At 42.0% G+C, this 21,783-nt stretch overlaps 1 protein-coding gene across 2 annotated transcripts in view; it reads left to right on the top strand.

Annotated features, from left to right (window-relative positions):
* Positions 1-21,783, top strand: part of Filip1 (filamin A interacting protein 1) — a 172,380-nt gene that overhangs the window by 16,047 nt on the left and 134,550 nt on the right. The gene's annotated exons all lie outside the window — the stretch shown is intronic.

Genomic DNA, 21,783 nt, shown 5'->3' with positions numbered 1-21,783 from the left:
ACATAAACTGACTTACATTATATAGTGTCCTCTAGTGTAGATGTTCCCCATAAGGGGAGTCCCTTCCATAAGGGAGGTGCATGATTCCCAGATGCTTGACAGTTAGTGGACTGGTATGGGGCCAGGATGTGTATGGAATCCCCCTTGAGACCTGCGCGCTCACATTCTGCTTTCCCTGGGGTGGGGTGCGGGTGGGGATCCTGCTTTGAGAAAAGCCTCTCCTGCAGCTAGGCACTTTTAGCCTGCCATTTGTGCCATCTTTGTTTGCTGTTTGAGTCTGGGGCTGAGACGAGTAGTGGGGTGTGCTTGCCTTGTCTTTAAAAATGCACTTTTCCTGTTCTGAGTGTAGTGATAAGATTATTTATACTTGTTTATACATTATGTGTGCACACCTGGTGTGTGTGTGTGTGTGTGTGTGTGTGTGTGTGTGTGTGTGTGTGTGTTTGTGTGTGTGTGTCTGCATATGGAGGTCGGAGGACAACTTTGTAGAGTGGGTTCTCTCCTTCCCTGTTCAGGTGGATTCCAGGAATTGAATTTGGGTAGCCAGGCATGAACGGCAAGCAAGCACGGCTACTCCCTGAGCCATCTTGTCAGTCCGAGATCTTTTTACCTTTCTCATACCCACACATGAGGGCTGGGACTGAGTATCACATGTAATTCTGTTAACTGCAGTTTGTTGCCACCTTCTGTCTGCTGGTGGCTGCTAGACAAGATGCGGTTGTACTTGCTAGGTACCATTTTGCTTTCTCTGCTTTCAGACACTTAGTATCTCACACAATGTCACCTGAAAAATCTTAACTAGAAAGTTTCAGACGTGAACCGTTCATCAGTTTGAAATGTTCAGTACTGTTCTGAGTGATGTGACCTACTGTGCCCCCCAGCTTTGTCCTGCCTGGGATGTGGATCACCCAGGCTGTCCACACTTCTGGCCAGGTCGTCGTCGTCAGTAGCCACCTCTGTTATAAGATCAGCTGTATGGTACATAGAGCTGTGTTCAAGGCACTGTTACTTTACTTAGTAATGCTCCCAAAGCACAGGAGTAGTAAAGGGCAAAGATAAGTCAGGAAGTACTCTCAAAAGGAGAGAGAGAGACATGAGAGAGGCAGAGAGACAGGGAGACAGACAGAGAGAACAAGCTGATATGGCTTTACTATAATATATTGTTATACTTATTACATTTTGCTATTAACTCTTGTTGGTATCTAATTTACAAATTAAGCTGTGTCGTAAGCATGCAAAGGTCAGACAGTGTCTGTAGGGTTTGTGTGGTATGATCAGCAGTTTCAAGTATCTAACCATTGGAGTTATAGCCTGCCCCTTCCTTCTCCAGCAGTTGCTCCAATTTAGCTGGCCATGCCTCATTCAATGATCTCATTACTGTCCCTTCCCTTTAAGGAGTTTATCTCTAAGAGTCTCAGGCTGTGCTGTGTGCCATCTCCTGTTGTCTCCCTCGCAGAGTCACATTGTGATGTGTGGGAATTGTTTGGTTGAGGCTGAGTGTCCTGTGTCCTTGCACCCACTAGATAGCCGGAAATTCACTTGAATCCCTGGTCTCCCTCTAATATGTGCTCTTATGGATGTGTCACAGCTGGTTCTGTGTGCAAGCCTTGTTCCCCTTCTCCATGCTGGCTTCTTCTGTGGGCTCCTCTGTCAGGCTCCTAAAGCTACCTTCCATGAATTCCTATGCTTATACTTACTTCCTCTTTTCCAAGTCAACTTCCTGTTGTTTCTTTTAAAGTCAATTTTGGAATGTCCTTTACCATTAATATATATGAAAGCTGCACAAATCAGGATACATTTGTTAGTATGTGGAAAATTTTTTAAAAGATTTGTTCTAATTTTTTAATGTGGGTGTGTGTGGGTGTGTGGGTGTGTGTGTGTGTGGGGGGGGGTAGGAGTATGTGCACATGAGTGCTGTTGCCTGCAGAGGCCAGAAGAGGCTGTTGGATTCCTTAGAACTGGAGTTATAAGCCACTGTGAGAGGCCATGTGGGTGCTGGGATTCAGAGAACAGCTGGTGTTCTTAATAGCTGAGCCATCTCTTGAGCCCCGGGGACAAATTTTTTATTCACAAACAAAGCTGTTTCTAACAACCATTAACCTTCAAACTTCAAGATTTGCTCTAAGTTTCTGGCTATAACAATCAATCCTAGTGATTCTTGGAGAGTATCTACCCTGGAAGAGGGACCTGCAGTTTCTTCTGGGTTCTCAAACAATAGAGTATGAAGAGTAAGTTACCAGTCAATGTGGGAACCAGACCAGAAACCTGGGAACAGGAAGATGATCTTAGTTGACTTTCTTGGTTTTTAACATTTGTCTCTTCATTGTAGAATAGTATCCACTATACTATGAAACAGTCAGCATGCTATATGTATAGTGATCATGAAAGTTCTTAATTATACTAAGAAAAAGTCAGAATCTTGCTTACACAAAGCTGTCACCTAAGTTCTAGAAAATCCATTAATATATTATATAGGAGGTTGCGCTTGCCTAGCCTTGCAAGGCCCTGGATTTATTCTCCAGCATAGCAAAGTAAATGTAAATAAACAAAAACAAGCAGATTAGAGCAATGGCTTACCTCTGAAAGGAGATTCACAAATGAGTATTTAAAATATAGGCAGCTGGGGATACAGCTTAGGCGTGGAGCAAACTTCTGGAGCAAACACTGCCTGGAAGAAAAGACCTGGTATTTTGGTGGGACCTATGAGTTACAGAGAAGTTTTAATTTATTTCTGTCTGAGTGCACTGATTATTCTTATAATACTAACAATAACAACAATAATAATTTATCTAGTGTATAAAAGAGCAAGTTTCATGTTGACATTTATGTACATATATACCATTATACTTTGCTTATATATAATATAAAATCTACCATTATCCTCCTCACTACTCTCACATGTCTCTCCACCCTTCTCTTGCTGATCCCTTTCCTCTACCCAAATATTTCTCCTTCTGCTTTCATGCCGTGTGTGTGTGTGTGTGTGTGTGTGTGTGTGTGTGTGTGTGTGTGTGTGTGGTAGTCAAATCTAGATTGTACATGTGAGAGAGAACATGCAATGTTTTGTCATTCTTTCTTCCCATTACCCTCTATTATCCCGCTTCTCCTCTTAGACCCCTTCCTCCCCATCTCATTGCCTCCCTGACTCTACTTTAATGTCATATACATTTAAATATTTGGATCTAGTTTCCACGTGGAACATTCACTATCAGTCTTCATGAGCCTGACCAATTACACTTAATGTGGTCTCCACTTCCATCTGTTTTTGTATAAATGACATAATTTCATCACTCTCTGTGGCTGAATAAAATGTATACACACACACACACACACACACACACACACCAACACCAACACACATTCTCTTTATTTTTCTCTTGATGAGACCCTAGGCTGATTCTGTATCTCAGTTGTTATGAACAGTGCCTGAATAAATACTGTTCAAGTATTTCTGGGCTATGCTGACTTGCATTTCTTCAGATATACACCCAGGAGCAGTAAAGATGAATTCTAGGATAGCTCTGCTTTTCGTTTTCTGAACGACCTTCATTGGGATGTCAACAGTAGCTGTAACAGTGTAGATTCCAGTCAGCAGTGCATAAGACATCCTCTTTCCCCACATCCTGACCAGCATTTTTGCCTTTAGTCTTCTTGATGACAGCCATTCTGACTGGAATGGGACAGATTCCCAGTGCGGTTTTACTATGCCTTTCTATGGCTGAGAACGTTGAAAACTTTTTCAAATATTTATTGGCCATTCCTTCTTTTGAGATCTAATGTTTCAGTTTTGCTTATTTGCTGATGGAATGATTTTTTAATGTCTGGATTTTTTTTTTGTAGATTCTAGATATCTAACTTCCTATTAGATGTATGATTGCAAGAATATCTCCCATTCTGGAGGCTGTCTCTTCGCTGTCGATATCTTTTTTTTTTTCTTTGCTTTGCAGAAGCCTTTGAATTTCATGAAGTTCTGTTTGTTAACTGTTGGAATTATTTCTTAAGGTATTGGAGTTTTGTTTTCTGCTATGTCTATGTTTTTAAGTGTTTTACCCCTGGCAGTTTCTGAGTTTCCAGTCTTTCAGTAAGGCCTTTGATCTATTTAGAGTTGATTTGGGCACAGGGTAAGAGGTACTAGCCTAGTTTCATCCTTTTATTTTCTCAGCATCATTTGTTGGAAGGTCTGTCTTTTTCCCAGTGCACATTTTCAGCTGTGATTGCGTGATTTGCTCGTGGGTCTTCTATTCTATTGCAGTGTCTGTGGTTTACTGGTTATTATTGAAGGCATAAAGTTGTTGTGTCTGACGTAGGGCTACTTACCTCCTCCTTCACTTGGCCATGGATTTGTTTGAGGTGGTAATAAATAGAGTATTGAATTCAACTGAAAACATTGACTGGATCATATTTACATGACTGCAGCATTTTTGTTATAGTAAAAAAGTAGAGGCAAACATGTTTAATAAGAGGAAACAGCTAACTGAACAAAGGTGCAATTTGTATTGCTTTCAGTAATCTATATCATTGTCATCTCCATAGACAAATTTGGCAAGAAATAAATATTTAATAAAACAATGTTAAATAAATAAATAATCTATAGAAAATGTTCTTTAAATTTTCTAAAAAAAAAATTACTATTATCATGTGTGTGTGATGGGTGTGAGTGCATGTGGAGGTCAATGAACCACTTTGATGAGTCTGTTTCGTCCTTCCATGTTTATATGGATTCCAAGCATGGTTACTTTCACAAGAATGTTTTTATTTTATTTGTTTAAAAAATCAGAAATCACAAATTCCTGGGAAAGTTGCAAGCATACTTCTTCCTGAATGCTGATATGAATAAGCTCATCGGTTCTTCAGGATGGATTACCCACAAACACTGGCATGCTTCTGTTTGCTGCACTTTAAATAAGCTTCCGACCCTGACAGTGACCTCTCTGCTGTAGAAGCTCACCTGCTCTAGTTTCTGAATCTTCTACATCAAGATGATGTATGTCATAATCTTGTGTTGAGCTGTGTCTCTTTAATAAAGTCTGAAACATTTCCTTAGTCCTTCACTGACATTTCTAAAGATTACAGGTCACTTGTCTTGTAAAATGACCTTCATTTTGGGTCTTTTCTAGTGGTTCTTTGTGATTAGACTTAGTTTTTTTTTTCATCTTTGGCAAAGCAGTTGTCTTTTTTTAAATGCCAAAAACTCTTCTTTGATACTAGAAATATAACTTTATTGGTACAAGAAGGCATGCACTCAGTTTAGATTTCTGTGAGACTCCATCCTATATAATGTTAACACTTTTTTTTAGACCTTGACTCAGCATGTTATTAGGCATAAACTACGGCAGAAAGTCATGCTGCTGACTGTTATTATGTTGTCATTCAGGTCTTCATAATCTCAACACAACTGACTTTTGGGCTGCATGACCGTATGCTCTAGGGGCCTTTATCAACAACTTTTACTTCCATCCATTAGGCATAAGTACACTCACACCCCACTAGTGACAACCAACAATGTCTTTCGACGTTGTCTGATATCCACTGATGGTAAGATTACCCATGGCTGAGAATTGCTGCATAGATCACTGGATTCTATGGCTTGAACCCTGTTGGTCCTTAAGTCTTTTATGAAACAGAAAGAGAAGAGCTAAGACATTTTTCTACTTCGGTTCCATCCCTGTTTCCCTGTAAGCAGAACATTTACCACATTTACCAACAGCATCTTCAAATACTAAACACACCTAGTTCAGCTCTGTTGCTCTCATTCTGGGCAAGAAATTTGCCTAACTTAATTTTAGTGTCCATTTTCCAGCAAGTATCACCACAGGCAGAAAGTTTTTTGGTGTTGTTAATTGTTCAAATTTCTTAGAAAGCAAAACCGCCCAACAGACAGCGCCCACTTCCCTCTATAATAAATAGACTTTTCTAATTCCATTCTTCTGTTCATTCCTTTAAGAATACTTATTTGGTTTACACACTTTGGCAAGCAATTCTCCTGCCCTTACACTTGATTTTATAACTTTTTGTACAGTTGCCTTTCACCTTGCTAATTCTGTATTCCTATGGAGTTGGAAGGTCTTCCAAAAAGAGAAGTGTATGTGCCTCTTCTCTCTTCCCTACAAGCTAGAACTATGGCCATAGTGTTGAGGTAGTTAGTAGTCAATGAGCACAGGGTAGGGTTCAATTCAGCTGCTCGTGCTGGAAGTGAGAACTAAATAGTTTCCCATAGGACAGATTGCTACCAAGCTTGCCTCCGAGCTGGCAGGTGGGGGCACCTTGAGAGACACTTGTGGAACTAGTGGGAAAAACCAAGGAGGTCAGAGAGGCTCTGGGAGAGGTTCTGGCATTCTGCCCTGCCCTGCTTTCTCAGAACCCCTACGATTCCTAGATTATTAACTCCGAAAAGGAATGAAAGGTCTCTGAATCCAGTCTTGTGCTTCCTGAGATCTCCCCATTGTTACCACTTTCACATTTAGAGACTCTTGGAGTGATAGAATTTTTCTGGAAAACTTGTATGAAAGCAGGAAAAGCACCTAAGAATCCCTTCCTACACCTGTCACGTGACTTTTTTCTCTTAGAAAGTGGCTTTCAAGGGAGGCTGTTAATTTTTCATTCAATACAGAGTCATGAACTCAATTCTTCCCTTAAAAATTTTTAGAAATTATTTTTTATTTATTGGTTTTCCATTATTGACATTTCCTTTGCTCTTAAAAGTTTGTGGGATATTTAGCAAATATTATTTATTCAACATATATTTTAAGGGCCTGCGGTGTTCTTATATTATAAGTAGACACTTGGGAGATGCTAAAGCCATGATCCCTCCTCATAGCTTATCTAGGAAGTCCAACAGCAGCACAGGACCTTCTGCAGTTTAAGGAGTCTGAGGGTAGCCAGACTTGACCAGATCCAGACCTGATTACCTGAGAAAGTCTGTGCTCACGATGCCCCAGGCTTCCTTCAAGAATATGGAGACCTTAATTAAGAACACAGGAAAATGTTGAAAGAAGCAATGAGAAAAGAAAAGAAAAGTGTGACTAATATAGACAAATGATGTCTCTTTTGCTCTTTGTGGTCTCCAGATTTTTTTTTTTTAAGAAATGGAATTCGCTGCATACTGTGTATTATGTCTCTGTGGCCAATAAACGTGCTGTGGATATAAGCTGACGCTTTCAGTGCCTTAAATATTTCTTCTTAAATAAATCTGTTCAGTCCATTAACCATAGCTAATGTTTTCTCACTGGTCTGAACATGTCATAGCTAATGACCAATGGGCAAAGAGAAAGAAAAATGAGTCTATTCATGAATTATTCTCTGTTCTCACTTTAGACAAGTTAATTTTCCTTAAATTATCAGGTTCTATCTTAACCAGAGGCCGTTTGTGGTTATCAAGAATAAACGTTTGTATGTTTGGCCTTCAGTCTTACATTTCACAGTGAATGCCAAATTCAATTAGCCTGGCAACACAAAATACTGAGTGTGCGAATTAAATTTTTGGAAAAGGGGTAATTCTTAGATTGTAAGTTTGTTCTGCCAATTAACATGGTACTAAGACTTGAGCAAGACTTTTCTTTTAATTAACATGTGGATATACTTAAACTAAGAGAACATATTCTCTTTCCAGAGTAGTCCTATCAGAAACTAAATTAAAGGACACATATCACGGCAGGCTGAGTGGATATTCAAACTTCACCCAAAAAGCATCCACAGAAGGAGGCCATCCAAGATAGCTGCCATCTTTATGATCCGACTGAGGGCAAAAGATGATAGGACCAGTGTGTGACTGCAGCCTCTTTGGATAGATGAAAGGAAGAAATAGCTTAGATTCTTTTACAAAGACTGTTGTTTCATTGACTTTAACAGTTTAAAATTGCTTTTCATTATCAGTTGACTAGATCAAGAAAGACCCAGGGACTTAGAGGCACACACTTCCAGGTGTGTCTGTGATAGTGTTTCCAGAGACAACTAAGCCGTGAAGGCTCTGACCTATCAGTGCATTGATCTCTTGGTAGATTCATAGTATGATGACATGGTCATGGGGTGTTCTGCCCAAACACCATCTCCAGTTGTGAACTAGACTGTATCTGTCAGGTCCTTATTCACAGCAATGGGGAAAGTAACTAGTATATCACATTTTATTATAACTTCATTTTCTTATGTTTCACATCAATGCATAACATGATTTGTTTATTAAATTTAAATCACTGCTGTCCTAGATTCTGCATATTAAAGGCGGTAATTTTACAGATTATACTGGAGTATATAACCTTCGAATATCTCTCCTTTTAATGCTCTCTTTCTCAGTCTTCTCTCTAGAACTATTCACCACTACCAATGTAATGAATCTACTTCTAGACTTTCCCATAGTTACTCACAGGAAAGAGGGTGTGTGTGCGCGCGCGTGTGTGTGTGTGTGTGTGTGTGTGTGTGTGTGTGTGTGTGTGTGTGTGTGTGTGTGTGGTGTTGTTTTAAAATGAATAATGAGGAGCTGGGAGTACAGCTCAGTTGGTAGAATGCCTGTCTACCAGGCAGGAAGCCCTAGGTTTGGATCCCAGAGCCCCATAAAAACAGGTATGGTTGCACATGCTTGTAATCCCAGTACTTGGGAGGTCCATGCAGGAGGATCAGAAGTTCAAGGTCATCCTCAGTTACATAGAGAGTTTGAAGCAAGACTGGGATACTTGAGACCCTGTCTCACAACAACAATGACAACAAAGACAACAAAACTGAAATCAATAAAAGAAAATAATGTATGCATTATTGCACTTACCAATCTGACTTATGCAATTCTTCCTGTCAATACAAATAGGTTCACCTGAGTTTAGACAGTTGCAACCTGGTCTTCCATAGAAGGAATGCATAGTTATTTGTTTAGTCATTCCTGTTTTTAGAAATACATAGGCTGTGTCTAATTTTTTACAGTTACGAATGTCGTTGAAATAAGGATCCATGCACTCGACTCTTGGGGCGCAAGGTTAAACGGCTGGGGTGGATACAAACAGAATTTCAAGGTGATGAGGGCTGCAGCTCAACCTCTAAGTGGCTTTACTTGCATCTCTGTTCTCTCCAGCTGTGTGTGAACATGCTTAGTGAATCTGAATTTCCTCCATCGAGATGAGGTTGAGCAGCAGCTTACTTACATCTTGACTGTTTTAAAAAGTTCTTCTTGAGCTGCTGGTTTATATCATTGCCTCCTTTTTCAGTTGACTTTTTCTCTCTTTCAATGACTCGATTCTGATCTTTTATTGTCACTTAGGTTAGAGTGTCTTATGCGATCCCTTGGGTTGGTGTCTGTGGTGGTATTTTACTTGTACTGAAATGTGATTTTAATTGTATGTTAATAAATAAAGTTGCCCAGGGGTCAGAGCTATTAGAGCCATAGCAAGTGCATGGCGGCGGTGGTGCACGCCTTTAATCTCAATACCATAGATGACCTGGAGGGCTGTACATACAGGCAGTGACGAGGCAGTCACGTGTTTGTGTTTACAACCAATGAGAAGGCAGAACAGCTAGACTATACAAAGACATACACACAGGAAGTAGGCCCCTTTCGGAGAGCTCTCTTGGCTGCAGCAGGAAGGGTGAGGATCTTAGCTCTGACCTCTTGGATTTCTTCTCTGAATCGGCTCTGTGTTTCTTATTTAATAAGACGGTTGGTTACATCTACAGGTGTCCTTTCCTTTGTCCTGACGAAAGCAACTTAGGGGAGAAAGGGTTTATTTTGGTTTACAGAATCAGGGGCCATGTAGTCCATCATGACCAGGATGGCATGGAGGCAGGAGTCTCGGGCTGGCTGGCACACTGCACTGACGGTTCAGAAGCAGAGTGAGAAGAGGAAGTGGGGCCAGGCTATAAAACCTCCTCCTGCAAGGCTTCACCTCCTAAGGGTTCCATGACATTCCTGACAGCACCACCAGCTGGGGTCCAAGTGCTCAAACACTTGAGCCGTGCCAGCCATTTCCCAGCAAGCCATGCGTGTTTCACCTTCCTGGTACTTCGGTTGTTCCACCGTTTCAAATGTCTTTTGCCTTTTAGATTTCATTTCACACAGTTTTCCCAAGTCTAAAGTCATACATATTTACCTCAATTTTCTTTTAGTAATTTTTTTTAATCACTGAGGGAAGTTAACTTTTAAAAATATTTATTTACATATTTATTTTATGTATTATTGTTTGTGTCCATGTGTAGTATGAGAGTGTGGGCATATGATACCACAGTACATAAGATTTAGAAGACACCTTTTGAGGAGCTGGTTCTCTCCTTCCCTGTAGCTTCTGAGGCTTCAACTCAGGTTGTCAGGCTTATACAGCAAGGGCCTTTACTAAACTCATTTGCCTTACTAATGTTAAGTCTTGATTAGTGATTGATGGGGGAGGGCCCAGCCCATTTTGGTGGTGCCACCCATGGGCTGGTGGTCCTGCATTCTCTAAGAAAATAGGAGCAAGCCAGTAAGGAGCACCCCTCCATGGTCTCTGCATCAGCTTCTACCACCAGGTTCCTGCCCTGTTTGTGTTCCTGCCTAACTTTTTTCAATGATAGACTCTGATGTGGAATTGTAAGGCAAATAAACCCTTCCCTCTTCAACTTACTTTTGGTCATGGTATTTATCACAGCAATAGAAAACCTAATGAAGACATCAGTTTTAGACCATCATAAGAATTTTGTCTTTTCCTTGGAAAGGGTTTGGAGCAGAGAAAGAACACAATCTTACTTAACATTTAAATGTCATATCATTCAGAAGCTTTGGCATAGATTCTGAATTAAGATGACAATACAAGCTAGCCATAGAAGACTGTAACTCTAGCACTTGAGATAAGAGAACTAACACAAATTTGAGGGTAGCCTGGGCTACAGAGGAATTCATGGCCAGTCTGGATTACAGATTGAGATTCTGTCTCAAAATGACAACATAAAACAACCAACAATTAAAACAAACCAACCAAACCTGAAAGACATTGTCGTTGGGTATGGTGGTTCATGCCTATAGTTCCAGGACTCAGGCAGCTCAAGATGAAATCGACACATTCAAGACCAGTCAGTTTGAGATCAGCATGGGCGACATCGTGAGATCTTGTCTCTAAAAAGGAAAGGAAACAAGAGGAGGGGGTGACAACGTTGTAGTGGGACAAGGACAGAGACCAAAGCGCACTTATCCAGGGACTGTGCCGCACTGTCCAGGCAGAAGATGGAGCTGGGTCGAGAAGGGAGGCAATGCAAACGGTACACACATGCAGTTCTGAGATTGGGGGATGCGAGGAAGAAGTCAGAGTCTCCCATAGCAACCTGGAGGATGGAGTCACATTGATGGACCGGGTGCATCGTAGGAGTAGGACCAGAGATTGCACTTGACATGCTGAGCTTGCAACGTCTATTTAAACATGGAATCAAAGATGTGCAAGCACAGATTGAGGAGACCATCTAGGATGGGAACAGTGCTATTGACAGGTGGGCAAATATAGTCTCTGTTAATGAACTGCAAGTCTTTTGTACACCTGAAGGTGAGATTTGGCTAGCTGTGAGGTAGGATAAAAATACCATTTTGTTCTTAGCAGGAACTAGGAGAACTATCCGTAAATTTAGCTTCACAAATAGTTACAAAAGAGTCAGGTGTTAATTTTGACATTAAGAAAAAGCAGTACTTCCCAAAGGCATGGATGCTTACTATGCAGGATTTTCTAATTTTTTTCTTTTACTTTTATTGATTCTTTGTGGATTTCACATCATGCATTCTGATCCCACTTATTTCTCTGTCCCCTCGCCTCTACTCTCTGCCCTTGTGACCTCCCAAAACAAAACCAAATTTAAAAGAACAACCAAAAGCCAGACAAAACAAAGAATCAAAACAAAGATTAAAACCAACAACAAAAAAGACTCTTGTTGTGGATGATGTAGTGTGGCCCATTGAGTCAGACAGTTTACCTTTAATCCATACATCTTTACTTGTAATTGTTCATTGCCATGAGCCATTGGTCTGGCTTGAGGCCTCTAGTTTCTGCTACACCACCAGTAGTGGGCCCTCAGTGTGGCTGCTCTTGGATATTCTGTTGACCTGTGTCGTTGCAGATCCTGCTGTTTTGGATTTGTAGGTTCATCTACTTCACTTTCTCCAACAGTTCATGGATTTGGTGGATGTTGGGGTGGGCCAACTCGTAGCCCTGGTTCTGGGCCTGGGTGGTAGCTGGGTTGGTCAGCTCACCAGCTTTCCCTCATGTCACTACCCAGATGAGCTCTCCAGCACTGCCTGGGCTAGCTTACCCAACACAGCCTACAGCAAGGAGTGTCTCCTGCTCCCGGACTCTCAGATCCAGGTCCCCCTCACTCATATCACCAGGGCCAGCTCTACTGTTTTGCCCAGGCATGAGGGGGCAGGGTGTCAGCTCTCCTGCTCTCATGCCCTCAGGGCTGGCTCACCTGAGTCCTGATAATAGGGTCAGCTCTAGTGTGCTGCCCAGATGGGAAGCAGAGGCTGCAGCTGGTGAGGGTCAGGGCTAGCTCTCCTACTCTGTGACCCCAGGGCCAGCTCCCTCATCTGCCACAGGTGGTAGTGGGTGAGGGGACGAGGGCATCTTTCCCTCACCCACGCCACTACATGACAGATGAGGAGGTGGGGTCAACTCTCCTGCTCTCATTGCCTCAGGAATGGCTTACCCATGTCCCTGACCACAGGGTCAGCTTTAGGGTGCTTCGCAAATGAGGCACACACCTCTGGTGAGAGATGGGGTCTTTTTCCCGAGTGTAAAGAAGGGTGGGAGTGAGCTCTAGCCGAAGAGTAGGACCAGCTTGCCTGTCCCAATATCCAGCAACAGGCAGGACCAACCGTCCCATGGCCAATGAAGGGTGGGACTGGCTCAGCAAAGCATGGTTCCAATGATCCATTCCCCCAACCCCCAATACCTACAGCAGGACCACAGACCCAGACATGGCCCTGTGCAGCAGCCCTGGCCCAGATGACACCATGGCCCTAGGTGACAGCACAGGTCACTCAGATCAGGATGTCCCTGGTGGCAGTATGGCCCTCGGACACCAATGTGGCCCCATCACAGGCCCCTGTTTAAGCCCCCAGTGATGACAGGAGCCACAGACCACATATTTCCTCTGGTTAAGACAGGGATGGCATGGAGATGTTGCCTTTCCCCTCTCCCATGTCCAGGCCTAGAGACCTCAGCTGTGATGGTACCTGATTGCCTGGTACCAGAGGCCCCAGGCAGGCTCCTGGTTGATTGTGGCCCCCACAGACCCAAAAGTCGGGGTGGGGTAGGGAGGGTGCCATCTGTGTCCATCGCTGATTCGGATTTTCTAATTTCCACACCAAACACTTCAGCCTCTTTTGTTAATATCGGTGCTGTGTCGGGAAGAAATTCTATCTGAAAGAATAACTCATAAACTGTAAGCACTAGAGCATCAGGCCTGTGTCTCATGAAATAACTTGAGCAGGTGTGGAACTTTGTAATCGGAAGGATGACATCAAGGTCGGATGTCTTGGGTTCTTAAGACCAGACATGGAACAGCCCAACATCTGTGCCAGAATGACCTCTATGAAGCGTAATATTTCCACTTAAATATTTAGTCATCATTATATAGTTTTCCATGGTTTTAATTCATAAAATATGGTTGTTATGTTTTCAAAGCCACAGGAGCGTAGAAGTTTCGTTCAGCCTTCTCTTCCTTTCTCTACATTGATTTTTTTTTTACTTCCAGTTAACCTTTAATGTGGACAATTGTCACTTTCTTTCAGAAGTAAAAACATTTGCATGTATTTCTGAATAAGAAAATAAGGTGATATCAAAACACTAGTCCAGCTCAGGTCTATGAATATAAAGAAACAATATAGGTAAACTAAGGTAAGACATATTCAATAGCTTATGTTTATAATTCGTCCACATATTTCCTCTGGTTCAGACAGGGTGCTTTCTATGTTGAATGTATTACAGTGACTGAGTTATCATATGGTTCCCAGAAAATCGCTTCAGAGGAATCGCATGCGTCAACACCGGAAACTTACTCACTCTGCTTATTCTCAGCTGTTTGCAGTCTTAATTGAGCAATCCCAAACTATGTATTTACGTAAGGAAAAGATGTTTTGCTGTGTTTACCCTTGGAAAGGATGAGGTGCTTTGCATTCTATTTTGTCTCATTCCAATCACTGTGGCTAATTTAGTTGTGATGGAACAGGATAATTTAGTGACTTCAGTGACTTTTTATTAAAATTTTTTAGTGTATCAAATAAAGTGCATATGTGTGTGATCCCACATATCAGAGAAATATACAATGTTCTCCCTCCTTCTTACCTCCGCTCACCTCCACAGTTCCCCTTCTGTTTTCATCACACACACACACACACACACACACACACACACACACACACACACACACACACTTATATTACATGTAGATTCAACATATGAGAAAAACACATAATATTTGCCTGAATCTGTCTTATTTAATGTGACTATCTCTGGTTCTACACATTTTCTTGCAAATAATATGTGAGTTCCTTGTTCTCTAGAACTAAATAAAACTCCACTGTGCATGTACACATTTATTTGTTGGTGGGCATGTAGGGCATTCTGTACCTTCTTTGGTTGCTCTAAGTTGTGCAATAGTAAACACAGAAATGAGAGCATCTTCTTGGTAGGCTGATTTTGATTTCTTTGAATATATGCTCAGGAGTGGTATACATGAGTCATATAGTAATTCCATTTTTAGATTTTTGAGGAACCTCAGAAACCTCTAGGGTGCTGTTCCAGTATACAGTCCCATCAGCAGGGAATAAGGACTCCTCTTTCCCCATATCCTCAACAACATTTACCATTTTTGTTTTGTTTTGTTTTTCGAGACAGGGTTTCTCTGTGTAGTTGTGGTGCCTGTCCGGGAACTCACTCTGTGGCCCAGGCTGGCCTTGAAGTCAACAGAGATCCTCCTGGCTTTGCCTCTGGAGTGCTGGGATTAAAGGCTTGCACCACCACCACCACCCGGCCGCCTTTTTTTTTTTTTTTTAAATTGTTGTTGCTGTTGTTTTTTTGATGTCAGCCATTCTGACTGGGGTGAGATGGAATCTCAAAGCAGTTTTCATTTTGCATTTCCTCTATGGCTGAGGATGTTGAACAGTTTTGTAAGTATATACCTGCCATCTGTATTTCTTTTGAGAAATGTCTATTTATTTACCTGTTTATTGATTAGATGGGTTTGTTTGTTTGTTTGATGTTTAACTTTTGGAGTTCTTTTAGACTCTAGAATCTAGAGACAACGTTGGTAAAACTCTTGCCTCCTATAGTCTGCCTCTTCTTTCCCTTGCAGACGATCTCAGTGATTTCATGGCTTTTTCTGTGTATCGGACGCTAAGTGCCAAGAAGTATCTATAAAAGACTACAACAACCTTTCTTCCTGTGGTTATAGTGCAGATACCGTGGGAGACAGTGGTGAGCACGAGAGGTGACTCAGAGCAGCAACACCCTGGGCTGAGGTGCTGAAAACACACGCTCCATCCCTGGCCTTAAAGCTCTCTGGTCATAGGCATGTCTTTTTCTCATCAACACAACTTGACTGCCTTGTCCCAAGAGAGACAGATTTCAACTTCACATTTTTCATATACAGTCTTCTAGTTTTGGTTTTCTTTTCTTTCTTTCTTTTTTTGTTGTTGTTCTGGTATTTTTTTTTATTGTGTTTTTTTTTGTTTTGAGACACGGTCTTGCTATGTAGCACTGGCTGGCCTGGAGCTCAGAAGGTAGACCAGGCCGGTCCTGAACTCACAAAGATTCACCTGCCTCTGCCTCCCAAGTGCTAGGTTTAAAGGAGTGTGTCATCATACCTGGTTTCATTTTTTATTCTGATATAACCGTGAGGTTCTCACACACAGACGGTGACATTGACAACAAGAACAAAATAAATATCTTATATGCACACTCTTTGGCCCCTTCCCTGCAATCTTCTTGCTTAAAAATATATACAGAGACCTAATTTTAGAGAACAGAAAGATTCTATGTCCAAGCCAGTAAATGTTCTTATTTGGTGTCATGAGAAGTAATAAAATGGGTTCTGGAGTCCAACTTGCTTGGGCTAAAATTCCAATACCAAAGAACTTCTTTTTTCTCTACCTCAGATAAGGTCTGATGATGATGCAGGATGATTCCGGCTGGAGCAATGGCAGGCACACAGTAGGGCTGCATGTGCTACATCTTATTATTGTATGTATTTCACAGGGTTGGGTTCTCTATCATCTAGATTTAAAGGGAGATTTAGTTCCTTTTTAAAATTCATTATTACTGGTGTGTGTGTGTGTGTGTGTGAGAGAGAGAGAGAGAGAGAGAGAGAGAGAGAGAGAGAGAGAGAGAGAGTGTGTATGAAAGAGAGAGAGAGTATGTGTGAGTGTGTGTGTGGTGTGTGTGGTGTGTGTGTGTGTGTGTGTGTGTGTGTGTGTGTGTGTGTGTGTGTGTCTGGTTCTGAGGACTGAACACAGGTTGTGAGGCTTAAGGTCAGATATAAAGAGAGGCCCTTGGGGATTACTACAGTAAATTCCACATGAGTTATGTGCCCGACACATTTGCCACAGAAGGCTTTGAAAGTATTGAATAGTATTTCATAAGTCCTAAGTGTTTGGGTCAGTTCTATTTTCATAACTACTATGTTTTATCTCTCTTATAAATGAATAATGTCGGTTGAAGGTAGGGGCAGGGCTAACAAGCTGTCCACTTCAGTGAATTTTTTTTTTCCTTTTTTCTGTAACACTGAGAAAAGCTCAGTCTCTTCTGGTTTCTTTGGCCATATAATTGCCTTGATCATCCCCAAATAAGCTGCACAAAACAAATGATTAGGACCAGGATGCAGAAGTTGAGGATGAAGTCTCGTGACCTAGCATGAGTGTTCAACCTGGATTCAGGGGGGAAAATGAAAATAATTTTCTAGACAGTAATTCTGGCAATTATTTCAAGATAGCTGAAATTTTAAGGTATTTAGTTTGTATAAAGATTTTTTTTTTTTGAGACAGGAGCTCATGTTCCCAGGCTGGTCTCAAGCTTGTGTCCCTGAGGGTGATCTTGAACCTGTCTTCCCTTCCTCTACCTCCCAGGTCCTAGGGTTACTGGCATGTGTCACCACATCTGTTGTGTTTGTTTAATTGGTCCTGGGGATCAAACCCAGGGCTTTGTGAGCACTAGGTAAGCATCTACCAAGTGAGCTCCATCCCCAGCCCTTAGGATAAGTTCTTGATCCCAACTTCTCACCTTCAAAAATAATTCAACATCTAACATTACTTATTCCAAGAAACAATTAAACTCTTTCAGAACATGATCAGTTTCCACCAATTCAATATTTAGATCCTATTAAAAACTGTTAATATGCGTAAGTGACCTGGCCATGTGACAGCTGAGTGCCCTTAGTGCAACAGATAGGTGATTGTTTCTAAGGATGGCACTGCATTCCAGGAAGAGTGTCTTCATCCTTTCTTGCTTTTCATACGTTTGCTGGAACTTAACAAAAATGGCTTGCTGGTTCTTGTCAGCATGACAAGGCCCAACATTTCCTGAAGGTTTCAGATGAGCAGTCCATGCCAAACTCTTAATGGAGTTTCAACAGAAGCCTCTTACGAGACGTGTTGTGACTTACCTGCTGGGAGGTTTTCCGTTGTCTTCAGGGAAAAAGCTAATGACTTCAGGGTTCTGGGGACTGCTAGTCATGGGATCTTTGTTGGCTGTTGGCTGTGGCAGACTCTAAGTACTTTTGGAAATCAGAGCCAGGAGTCAGTAGCATACCCTTTCTCAAAATAACATTGCCTTGAATTACTTATAATTACTTAACTTACTTGCAGGGACTAATGTAAATATTTGGGAAAGCCGACTCCCAGGAAACACATAGTGGTTTGAAATTCTGAATATTATCTTGTAATTCTCTTAGACCTGCAAAGTGCGTGGGTGAACTGAATGTGGAAACAGGAACTGTTTGACAGTTGGTAAGACAGCAAATGCAATACATCTCTGCTAAATCAGTGGATCAAAAAGCAACAAAAATGATATGCCTATGAGGGATGTAGACATTCTTATGAATCACAGGACAGAGTGGATGTTCCAAGGGAGTGTTAGAAAGCATCAGTTCAGAGATCAGGTAGAGCTGTAGTAAGTCAATGTTAAGGGCAAAGTCTTACTTCTTTCAAAAGGTACACAGCAATTGAATAATAAAGCCAGGGGGGGTCTGAGACAGCCACGAGACTTTCTCAAGATCTTCCCAACAGAATACGTCCTAAAATTCGTTTTATGCCTCATGTAACATTTCTTTTCATACAGTGAGTACTTTCTTGAATAATGTGGTTGAAGCAATTATTCCCCTAAGTTCAGCCCTGACCCACAAAAATAATAGCAGTAACTGACACACAAAAATAATACCAGTAGCTAGCACACCGAGTGCAAAACTTAAGAACCACATTTAAGAAAATTCAGCTCCTACGTTAAAATATTTCTGAAAACAGTGGCGAGGAAGCATGGCAGACACTTGTAGAAGAGAAGCAATAAAATTCGGTCTGTTAACATAAAACCAAGCCGGACCAGAGACAGCATGCAGTGTCGTTAGATTCTTAGGTCATTCGATTATCTTGGCTAGCTCTTTACTTAGATGAGCCATGCCGCTTGCTTTGGAGCCTCTGAGCAAACCGTATGTGGCGAGAATTGACGTATGAATACGTTTTTCAGTACACCACTTTGTGTTATTTCATAGGCCTCTGACAGTTGGCCTCCCCCCAGAACAGGCTCTAGTAGGCTTCCTCAGTACCTTCATTTTCCTTTTGTAGTACTTGCTAACTTCTCAGGGTGGTTTCTATTTAAGTAATTTCTCCACATCTAGGGGCAGTGAGACCCTTGGAAAAGGAAAGTTAATCTCCCCCAAAGACTAAAACAATGGGTCTTTGTAGGCCAAAGGAAAAGTGGGATTTAGAGGCTGAAGATAACCAGAGTTCATTCCAACCCAGTGTTTTCTCTCTCCCCTTCTTTCCTTTAAATAAAGTTAGAAGTGAGGAAAAAGATTTAGAAAAATATTTGAAGGAGAATTGTATCACAAGGAAAAAAATGGCTCTTTATTCCTGGGCAGAGGCCACCCAGAGATTTGACTGATGCTGGCTGCCCTGGAGACTTGTGAAGGCATCCACTCTTGGTAGCTGAAGTGCATCCCCTTCAGTGGTGAGATTTCCGGGCCACACAGAAGTGGAACCAACCTTCTGGTTTTGCCTCCACGGTGACCAGCTTTGCAACTCATCGGCTGCAAGGCTTACAGCTAGCCAGGAATTCCCCCAGATTCAGCAGCAGAACACGTGCTTACCAAGTGTGAGGACTAGGGCTCCGTCCATCCATCCGTCCATCCATCCGTCCATCCGTCCGTCCGTCCGTCTCCAGCATCCTTCCCCACAAAACAGAGTAGAGATGAGATATTCTCAGAGGTCATCCTAGATCAAGACTTCTCAATTTTGTCTCTGTTTTTTTTTTTTTTTTTTAAATAAGTGCTTTGGAGTACTGTGGAGGAAGCTAAAATAATTGTGAATGACAGATGGGAATAGGAGGGGGATAATTTTTTCTAGGCATTTTGTGTTTTTTAGAAAAAGTGCTCTTTTGGTCTTTTTAGATTTATATTTGTGTGTGTGTGTGTGTGTGTGTGTGTGTGTGTGTGTGTGTGTGTGTGAATGGGTGGGTGTTATTTAAACTTGTGAGTAATCATGGAGTCCAGAACATATGGGATCCCCTGGAGCTAGAGCTCAAATAGCACTGGGAACAAGCTGCTTTGACCCCTATCCTGAGTTGAGGACATTTTACTTCCACCAGCTCTTTCAGAAAGTGGGGGGACTATCAACTAATGAGTTACTAGCTGATTTTTCTGCTCTAAGCACTTGAGAGGTTGCATATAAAAAGAAGCTGTTTTATCACTGATTTAATTTTTTAAATTGTCTTTTATTTTTGAAGTTATAATATGATTATATCATTTCTCTGTTCCCTTTCCTCCTTCCAAACCCTCCCATATACCGGTCCTTGCTCTCTTTCAATTCATGGCTCCTTTTTATTATTAATTGTTACACATGCATATGTATATTCTTAATATAACCTGCTTAGTCTGTATAATGTTACCTATATGTGCGTTTTCAGGGCTGACCATTTGATATTGAGTAACCAACTGATAATTATTAACTTCACTTTATTGTCAGTTTACCATACATAGATCCCAAAACTCAAACAGGTCATTTGAAAAGCGCTAATGGCAAAAACAATGCTCACACCCAGGAGGGGTGAGGCACGCAAGTCTCAGAATAAACAAAACAACTCTCCCAAACCCAAAAATCAGAACAAACCACCACCCCTACAATAGAGGCAGGTTAATTAATCTCAGCCCCAGGGAGGCTGAGACTGGATGGGCACTATAAGTTCCAGGCCGGATTGGGCCATACAGTGAGACCCAGGAGCAGAAAACAAAAACAAAAACAAGAAAAAGGAGAAATAATGGCCATGGGGGATGCTGGGGGCATGATCAAGAGGAGTTTAAGTTCATTCTCTGCTCCTTGCTGAGTTGATGGCTAAACAGGACTACAGGTTACCTCTCGGGGGAAATAAAAGACAACAGGAGTCGCCAAGCTCCAGCTTATGGGAGCGTCAGCACCCACAGGGGCCCTTGAGACACTGCCTCGAGGGGTTTAAAAGACACCCTCCAGGAGTGTCAGAACTCCTCAGGGTCTGGTGTCCTCATCTGCCGTATTATGTCCTTCTTGGTGCCCAGGGGTGGAAATAAAGACCGACACTCTGTGAAAGTGTTGTAGGGAGCCTGGAGAAATCCAAGGGAGACAGGAGCTCCAGACACAGGTCACAGAGCCTGCAGGGGTGTTCACTGCTGGGCAAGGACTCCTCTGGGTTCTTGGGAAGGAGCCTGGCCCAGCAGCCTCAGGATTGGCAGCTGTGAGTCAAGGGGTGTTTGTAGGCGAGGACAGTGAGTAGGGTAGTGTAGTGCAGCCGGGCCCTCAATAGCTTCTGCTCAAGTCTTGCGTGTGCTGGATGAACCGCAGCTCCTTCTTCAGCTTGACTCTGCAGGCAGGACCTTGGATGCCTCTCAGTAGGAACACATCATGAAATGTTCCTCTGACTCCCAGTTCTTGTGGGTCTTGCAGACCCAGGGTACAGCCATTTTGGCTGCAGCTCAGGTTTTGTGTTCCAAGAGAGGAGCTTTTAAAGAAGTGTATGTGGGTTTGACTGTGTGGTAGTGTTTACATGCCTGTAATCTCAGCACTCAGAGGCTGAAGGAGGAGGAGTGCACATGTCAAGCCAATCTGAGCTACCTAACTAGATTCCTGCTTCAAACAAGCAAGTGTGTGTGTGTGTGTGTGTGTGTGTGTGTGTGTGTGTGTGTGAAAGCTTTGAATGAAAGTCTAAAAGGTGAAACTGTTTCTGGCAGGCAAAGGAGACCCTTCTGAGATTTATGAGCAAGGGACTTCATGATCTTGAGAAAAACAAGCTGTTACGAGGCCCCACTGACGAGATGTAGGTGTGAGACTCAAGAATTCTTTTTGGTTCACAATTCACAAAATACCTCTGCCTACATTTTCTAATTTGATTGCCTCCAAGTGCATTATCAATTGTGTAACATTTTTCCTTAATTTTCTTCTCAAATAGGCACTCATTCTTAGACATTGCTGTAAGATGAGCTTTGAATGTATTTCCCATTATGAAACAGGCCAACAAAACCTTCTACAATTTGATTTTTTTTTCACTCCTCAAGGTGTGATGTCATCAGTGGGCCTAGGAACTGTTTGATTTATGGGCAAAGAAGAGCCTCGTGTCCTTG

Source organism: Peromyscus californicus, unplaced genomic scaffold, assembly GCF_007827085.1.
Source record: "Peromyscus californicus insignis strain IS unplaced genomic scaffold, ASM782708v3 Scaffold_11__1_contigs__length_118956290, whole genome shotgun sequence".
Taxonomy (NCBI): domain Eukaryota; kingdom Metazoa; phylum Chordata; class Mammalia; order Rodentia; family Cricetidae; genus Peromyscus; species Peromyscus californicus.
Note: the sequence above shows the minus strand (reverse complement) of the source record. Positions and strands in the feature narration are given on the sequence as shown.